Genomic DNA, 8,458 nt, shown 5'->3' with positions numbered 1-8,458 from the left:
TACCCTAAACTGTTCCCTCCCTCTCCCAAGGAGGCCTGGGACAGAAATGGTAGTGTATAAGCATGTAAGACAAACAGGGATAACAGAAAGCAAATAACATAGAAAACACTCCTCAAAATGTAGAGAGGTATATAGGGAAGGGTAGGAATGTACAAATCAAATGGGAATAGGTCAATGAGGAAAGCATGCACCCAAAAGCAGCATGTGACAATCTCCAGCAGCAACAATGACCTCAAGCTCAGCACAGCGACTCCAAGGAGTTAGGAAGTAAAACTTACACTGGCAAGAAAGAGAAGGACTGGCCAGATTTTATAGCAAGAGGAAATGACCAGGTCAGGACCAGCTGTGAGATGGAGCTGCAAGATTCTAACCAGCATAGAAAGAGTCATTAACCTCTTAAGCACCAAAGGAAACAACAACCATTTAATAAGAAACACAAACACACAGGCTAAATGGAAGATCTGTGATTCACAATATGTAGTGATCTTCTAACCCTAGCTCTCCCAGGAGAACTTGACCCACTCATGACAGCTAGAGAGGCAATTCAGAACCCCCGCTTGACTGCAAAAGACCTTCAGAAAGATTTAGCAGACTTTGAAGTTGTGGTTGTTCTACTGTTCAGAGACACCAGCACAAGTATGGCCTTCATGGAAGAGTCATCAAAAGAAAACCTTTCCTGCATCCTCACCATATTCAGGGACAGAAGTATGCAATAGAATAGCTAAACAAGTCTGTTGGATTTTGAAAAAAAGTCCTACAAACCAATGAGGTTAAAATGGAATTATTTGACCACAATGATAAAAGGTATGTGTGGAGAAAAAAGGGCACAGAATTGTCATGTCGGACGCTGTTCATACTAGGGCGTTCGTCAGACAGCGGTAATTCCACTTTTGTCCACTATGTGCTCAGTGGCGTCGGCTAGATTTTATCTAGCTGGTCCTGGGTTAATTTAGCTGGTGCTCGGATTGGAAGCAGGGTCATGCCCACTGCCTTTAAATAGTTCTTCTGAACATTGGGCGTCGCCGATTATAGCTTTTGTCTTGTGCTTGGTTATCTCGGTCTGGAGTGGTGATCTAGGAGAAGGAGTATCATATCTGGTGGTGTATTTCCCTTTGTCATATTTTCTCCTTCCTATATTAGTACTTGTTTTTCCCTGTGCATTTATAGTGTATTCCTGAGTGACTGCGGCGTGGTTCATATTTTCCGTTATCCTTGTCTGTGCTAACTGTGGGTATTGGTGTGTGGTCTCTTCACTGGGTGGTGGGTCGTGGTTTCAGCCTAGGGTTGAAACAGGAGATAGGGTGAGGATGGAGGCCCAGACATGCACACCATCAGTGTAAACTCTGGGAGAGGGTCAGTCAGGAGTTCCCTAGTCTGAGGGAAATCGCAGGGGCCCGGGTTATTAGCTCTTGCCTACCTAGGATTCCTGTGACATTATAATCGGCCAACATTATTTGTATTCCATTGATCCCATGACTTCCATAACCCGCCAGTTGGAGGCGCTGTCCCTACAGGTCACTGAGTTGAGGGGGGCAGTGCAGCAACAGGGACTAGCAGTATCTAATGTGCAAGCTGGAGCGACAGGTAGAGTTGCTGAGCCTAAGTTTCCTTTGCCTGAAAAGTTTGCTGGGGAACGCAGTAAATTTGTTTCTTTTCGTGAAGCTTGCAAACTATATTTCCGTATGCGCCCGATCACCTCGGGTAATGAAGCTCAGCGTGTGGGCCTGGTGTTGTCATTATTAAACGGGGACCCCCAAGCATAGGCGTTTTCTTTGCCATCTGATTCTGCTGCATTTAACTCTGTGGAGAGTTTTTTTTCCGCTCTTGGACACATTTACGATGATCCTGACAGAATGGCTCTAGCAGAATCTAAGATATGCACTATTCGCCAGGGGGAGCGTGTTGCAGAGGATTACTGTTCTGAATTTCGCCGCTGGGCGGTCGACACACAGTGGAATGATCCCGCGCTGCGGAGTCAGTTTATTCATGGGGTTTCTGGAAGGGTTAAAAAAGCCCTCCTGATGTACGAGACTCCTGCTTCTCTAGATTCCGCTATGAGTCTGGTTGTTCGCATTGATCGCCGTTTGCGTCAGGGGGAGCATGAGACGCCGCTTTTGGGAGAGGGTTCAGGTTCACGTGAGGTTGCTGCAGGTGAGCCCATGGAGCCTATGCAAATCGCAGGGGTATCACATGTTAAGCGTCGAGCCCCTGTGCTCAGGAAGCAGGGAGCCTGTTTTTACTGCAGTAAAACTGGTCATTTTGTTAACATTTGTCCTCTGCAGTCTAAGAAAAACGCAACGGCGGAAAACTTCTAAGCTCAGAGGGTGTGGAGGAGGCCAATCTGAGCTTATGTATATCCTCCATGGTGGTTTCTCAATGCATGCTCCCTGCTAAGGTTATTATCGCTGGCAGAGAGCTGCCAATTACTGTTTTTGTGGATAGTGGTTCTGCCACAAATCTCATTGATGAGGAGTTTGCGCGCACTGCCGGTTTTAAGATCGAAAAACTGCCTCATCCTATCCGTGTGGTCACCATCAATGCTGCTCCTCTCTCACAGGGGGAGATTACTGAGTTTGTGGCTGAGGTGAAACTCCACATTTGGGTTCTACATTTCGAGCAGGTTACATGTAAGGTGCTCAAGAATCTTCCTGCACAGGTGGTTTTGGGTTTTCCATGGTTGTCTATGCACAACCCGGTTATTGACTGGAAAACTCAGGACATAATTCAGTGGAGCGAATTCTGCCAGGAGAATTGCCTGGCCACATGTGTGTCTGCTGTGACTTCAAGCGTTCCTGAGTCACTTCTGGATTTTGCGGATGTTTTCTCTGAGAAGGGTTGCTCAGAGTTGCCACCACATCGCCCCTATGACTGTACTATCAGGTTTAAACCAGGGACCAAATTGCCTAAAGCAAGGATGTTCAACATCTCCGGTCCGGAGAGACAAGCGTTAAAGGATTACATTGCTGAAAGATTGAGCAAAGGGCACATCAGGCCTTCATCCTCGCCTGTGGCAGCGGGGTTCTTCTTCGCAAAGAAGAAAGATGGTGGACTACACCCGTGTCTGGATTTCAGGGAGTTAAACCAGATTACGGTTCGTGATCCATACCCTATGCCATTGATACCAGATTTGTTCAACCAGGTGGCAGGTGCTAAGTGGTTTACCAAGCTTGACCCCAGGGGGGCGTACAACCTCATAAGAGTCCATCAAGGTGATGAGTGGAAGACGGCTTTTAATACTCCTGAGGGTCATTTTGAAAATTTGGTGATGCCTTTTGGGTTGACAAACGCGTTGCAGTGTTTCAACATTTCATAAATGATGTGTTCTCGCTTGTTTTGGGAAAATTCGTTATTGTGTACCTAGATGACATTCTCATATATTCTTGCGACCGTGATACTCATTTGGATCATGTCAGGCAGGTGTTACAGCTTCTCAGAGAGGATAAGCTATATGCAAAACTTGAGAAATGTGTATTTTCGTTTCAGGAGTTGCCTTTCTTGGGTTATATTGTGTCTGCTTCTGGTTTTAAAATGGACGCCGCTAAGGTGCAAGCGGTGTTGCGTTAGGAACGGCCTGATAACCTGAAAGCACTTCAGCGGTTCCTTGGGTTTTCTAACTACTATAGGAAGTTTATCAAGGATTTTTCTATCATTGCTAAACCGCTAACTGACATGACTAAAAAGAGTACCAATTTCTCCGTGTGGCCTGAGGCTGCTGTGCACGCATTTGAATTTCTTAAGAACAGTTTTGTTTCGGTCCCCATTCTTGTGCAGACAGACGTATTGAAACCTTTTGTCATGGAAGTCGATGCGTCTGAGGTGGGTGTAGGGGCGGTGTTGTCACAAGGTTCATCCTTGAGCGATTTACGTCCATGCGCCTATTTCTCCAAGAAACTGTCGTCTGCCGGACATAACTACGATATCGGCAAAAGGGAGTTGTTGGCAATCAAGTTGGCCTTTGAGGAATGGCGACACTTCCTGGAGGGGTCGGTTCATCAGGTTACTGTTATTACCGACCATAAGAATTTGCTTTATTTGGAGTCTGCCAAGCGCCTATCTCCCAGGCAGGCTCGCTGGGCATTGTTTTTCACGCGGTTCAACTTTGTTGTTACTTACAGACCTGGGTCTAAAAACACTAAGGCGGATGCTCTGTCCTGGTGTTTTCTGGGGGGAGAACCTCGGGAAGATCCGGTACCCATCCTCCAAAAGGGTGTTGTGGTTTTGGCTCTCACTACCGAGGTTGAGGCTGAGATTGCCGAGGCCCAGGAGGAGGTACCATCTGAACTTCCCATCAACAAATCGTTTGTACCGCTTCATCTCCGCTTAAAGGTTTTGGCAGAGCATCATGATGCTGTCCTGGCTGGCCACCCAGGGGTTAGGGGTACCTTGGAGTTGGTGTCACGTCGGTTTTGGTGGCCCAAAATCCGACAGGACGTGGTCTCATACGTGTCAGCTTGCACCACGTGCGCTAGGGCAAAGACGCCCCGCTCTCGTCCTGTTGGCACACTACTTCCTCTCGAGGTACCTAGTAAGCCATGGACGGAGATCTCCATGGACTTGCCCTCTTCAGCTGGGAACACGGTCATCTTGGTGATTGTTGATCGGTTCTCAAAAATGTCGCACTTTGTGTCATTGCCTTCGTTGCCTAACGTTAAGACTCTGGCTCAGGTATTTGTGCAGGAGGTGGTCAGACTTCATGGGGTTCCGTCTGACATCATTTCTGATAGGGGGTCTCAGTTTTTGGCAAAATTTTGGAAAGCATTTTGCTCATGGCTGGGGATCAAGTTGTCTCATTCTTCGGCATTTCATCCTCAGTCAAATGGTCAGACCGAGCGTATGAACCAAAATTTGGAACAGCACTGCTTTGTTTCTGATAACCAGGAGGAGTGGTCGACGTTCCTTCCTTTGGCTGAGTTTGCCATCAATAATCACCGCCAGGAGTCTTCTGGGGAGTCTCTGTTTTTTTGTGTTTACGGGCTACATCCTCAATTTTTTACTTTGAGTCAGGGGGGCTCTTCCGGCTTCCCGGAGGAAGACCAGTTAGGAGCACAATTGTCATCAGTCTGGAGGAGAGTTATTCAGCGCCTGTTGAGAGTGGGTGCTAGGTACAAACGTGTGGCTGACAGTAGGCGTGTGCCATGTCCGGACCTGAGTGTGGATGACTGGGTGTGGTTATCCACAAAAAACATAAGACTCAAAATACCATCCCTTAAATTGGGTCCAAGGTTTATTGGTCCGTTTAGGGTCACCGCCGTCATTAACCCAGTAGCGTACCGTTTGGAGCTTCCTACAGTGTATAAGATACACAACGTGTTCCACAGATCATTGCTAAAAAAGATGGTGGGTCTTGTGGACACGACACCGACGCCTTCTCCAGTCTTGGTGGATGGTAATTTGGAATTTGAAGTCTCCAAGGTGGTTGACTCTCGTGTGGTGCGCCGCACTTTACAGTACTTGGTACACTGGCGTGGTTATGGGCCTGAGGAGAAGTCCTGGGTACCAGCCTCGGACATTCATGCGGATCGGCTGGTCAGTATGTTTCACCGCCGCCATCCGGACAAGCCGGGTCCTATAAGTCGTGAGGGCCCCAGGGTCCCTCGTAGAAGGCGGGGTACTGTCATGTCGGACGCTGTTCATACTAGGGCGTTCGTCAGACAGCGGTAATTCCCCTTTTGTCCACTATGTGCTCAGTGGCGTCGGCTAGATTTTATCTAGCTGGTCCGGGGTTAATTTAGCTGGTGATCAGATTCGAAGCTGGGTCACGCCCACTGCCTTTAAATAGTTCTTCTGAACATTGGGCGTCGCCGATTATAGCTTCTGTCTTGTGCTTAGTTATCTCGATCTGGAGTGGTGATCTAGGAGAAGGAGTATCGTATCTGGTGGTGTATTTCCCTTTGTCATATTTTCTCCTTCCTATATTTGTATTTGTTTTTCCCTGTGCATTTATAGTGTATTCCTGAGTGACTGCGGCGTGGTTCATATTTCCCATTATCCTTGTCTGTGCTAACTGTGGGTATTGGTGTGTGGTCTCTTCACTGGGTGGTGGGTCGTGGTTTCAGCCTAGGGTTGAAACAGGAGACAGGGTGAGGATGGAGGCCCAGACATGCACACCATCAGTGTAAACTCTGGGAGAGGGTCAGTCAGGAGTTCCCTAGTCTGAGGGAAATCGCAGGGGCCCGGGTTATTAGCTCTTGCCTACCTAGGCTTCCCATGACAAGAATTTCAGGAAAAGAACATCTCGCCAACCATTAAGCATGGGGTGGAGGAATTATGCTTTGGGTTTGTGTTGCAGCCAATGACAAGGGGAAAATTTCACAGGTGAAGAAAACAATGGGTTCAATGAAATTTCAACAAATTCTTGATGCAAACATAATACCATCTGTGAAAAAGCAGAAGTTGAAAAGAGGATGGCTTCTACAAATGGATGATGATCCACACTTCAGAATTCATAATAGATTACGTCAAAAGTTGCAAGCTGAAGGTTTTAGAATGGTCCTCACTGTCCCCTGATTTGAACATCATTAAAAATCTGTAGCCAGACCTTAAAATAGCAGTACATGCAAGACGACCCAGAAATATCACGGAACTGGAAGAATTTTCCAATGAAGAATTAAAGAAGTTGTCCACTACTATAACCTTTTTTTTTTTTTTTTTTCATAAATCTTGCTATTATGTGCCACTGAAAACATCTACTGTGTTTATTTTAGCAATATTACCTTTTATCATGCTGTAGCAGCCCACTTTAGTGCTGGATTCAGCTCTCATGGGGTTAATCGACAACTTCCTTTCTCCTGAGTCATTGTGCTCTAATACTACAAGTTCCATGATGCATTGCACTGCTACTAAGCCTGAACCTACCACACCCACTCCAAAACACACCCCAACCCCTCCCTCCTCTCCCTCCTCTAGCTTCAAACAGATTTGTGATGTCATTTCTGTCCGACCTCCTCTTTTACATTTGTCCAACTCACACTCCATTACACACAGATAGAGGGAAAGATAGATAGATAGATAGATAGATAGATAGATAGATATGGGATAGATAGATAGATAGATAGATAGATAGATAGATAGATAGATAGATAGATAGATAGATAGATATGGGATAGATAGATACATACAGATATATGTCTATTTCCATAGATATGTCCATATCCATGTTTCAAAACCCCTTCACCCCTGCAGCTTTTTTGTTTTCGTTTATCGCTCCCCTTCTTTCCAGAGCCATAATTTTTCCATCAATACGGCCATGTGAGGGCTTATCTTTTGCGGGACAAGTTCTACTTTTGAACGACACCATTGGTTTTACCATGTCGTGTAGCAGAAAATGTGAAAAAAATTCAAAGTGCAATGAAATGGCAAAAAAAGTGCAATCCCACACTTGTTTTTTGCTTGGCTTTTTTGCTCGGTTCCCTAAATGCTAAGGCTGTGTGCACACATTGTGGATTTGATTGCAGATCCGCAGCGTTTTTTGCCGCACTGAATTGCATCAAATCCGCAGTGTAGTGCACAACCAATGTAAGTCAATGGGAGCCGCAGACTTGTTGTGCACATGCTGCGGAAAAGGCCGCACCGAAACGCAGCTTTTTTTTCTCGCAGCATGTCACTTCTTTTGTGCGGAACTGCAGCGTTTCTGCACCTTTAGGCTATGTGCACACTCTGCGGCGTGCTCTGCAGGTTCTCCCGCAGCGGAATTGATAAATCTGCAGGGCAAAACCGCTGCGGTTATCCCTGCAGATTTATCGCGGTTTGTTCCGCGGTTTCCGCTGCGGGTTTCCGCCTATACTATTGATGCTGCATATGCAGCAATATGCAGCATCAATAGTAATGTAAAAAATAATAAATATTGGCTATACTCACCCTCTGACGTCCGATCTCCTCGGCGCTGCACCCGGCGGTCCAGTTCCAAAGATGCTGTGCCGAGAAGGACCTTCGTGACGTCACGGTCATGTGACCCAGGCGTCATCACGGTCATGTGACCGCGACGTCACCACAGGTCCTGCTCGCACACCAACCCTGATACCGGACGGCCGCGTGCAGCGCTGAGAGGTGAGTATAGCATCATTTTTTATTTTAATTCTTTTTTTTTACACTATTTATGCTTCCCAGGGCCTGTAGGAGAGTCTCCTCTCCTCCACCCCGGGTAGCAACCGCACATGATCTGCTTATTTCCCGCATCATGGGCATAGCCCCATGCGGGAAGTAAGCGGTTCAATGCATTCCTATGGGTGCAGAATCGCTGCGATTCTGCACAAAGAAGTGACATGCTGCGGGTTTTAAACCGCTGTGTTTCTGCGCGGTTTTTCCCGCAGCATGTGCACAGCGGTTTGCGGTTTCCATAGGGTTTATATGTTAATGTAAATGCAATGGAAACTGCTGCGGACCCGCAGCATCAAAATCGCCGAGGATCCGCGGTAAAAACCGCTATGTGTGAACATGGCCTTAGACTTTCATTGAGTCG

The sequence above is a fragment of the Ranitomeya variabilis genome, chromosome 2, assembly GCF_051348905.1.
Source record: "Ranitomeya variabilis isolate aRanVar5 chromosome 2, aRanVar5.hap1, whole genome shotgun sequence".
Taxonomy (NCBI): Eukaryota; Metazoa; Chordata; class Amphibia; order Anura; family Dendrobatidae; genus Ranitomeya; species Ranitomeya variabilis.
This window is presented reverse-complemented; position numbering follows the sequence as displayed.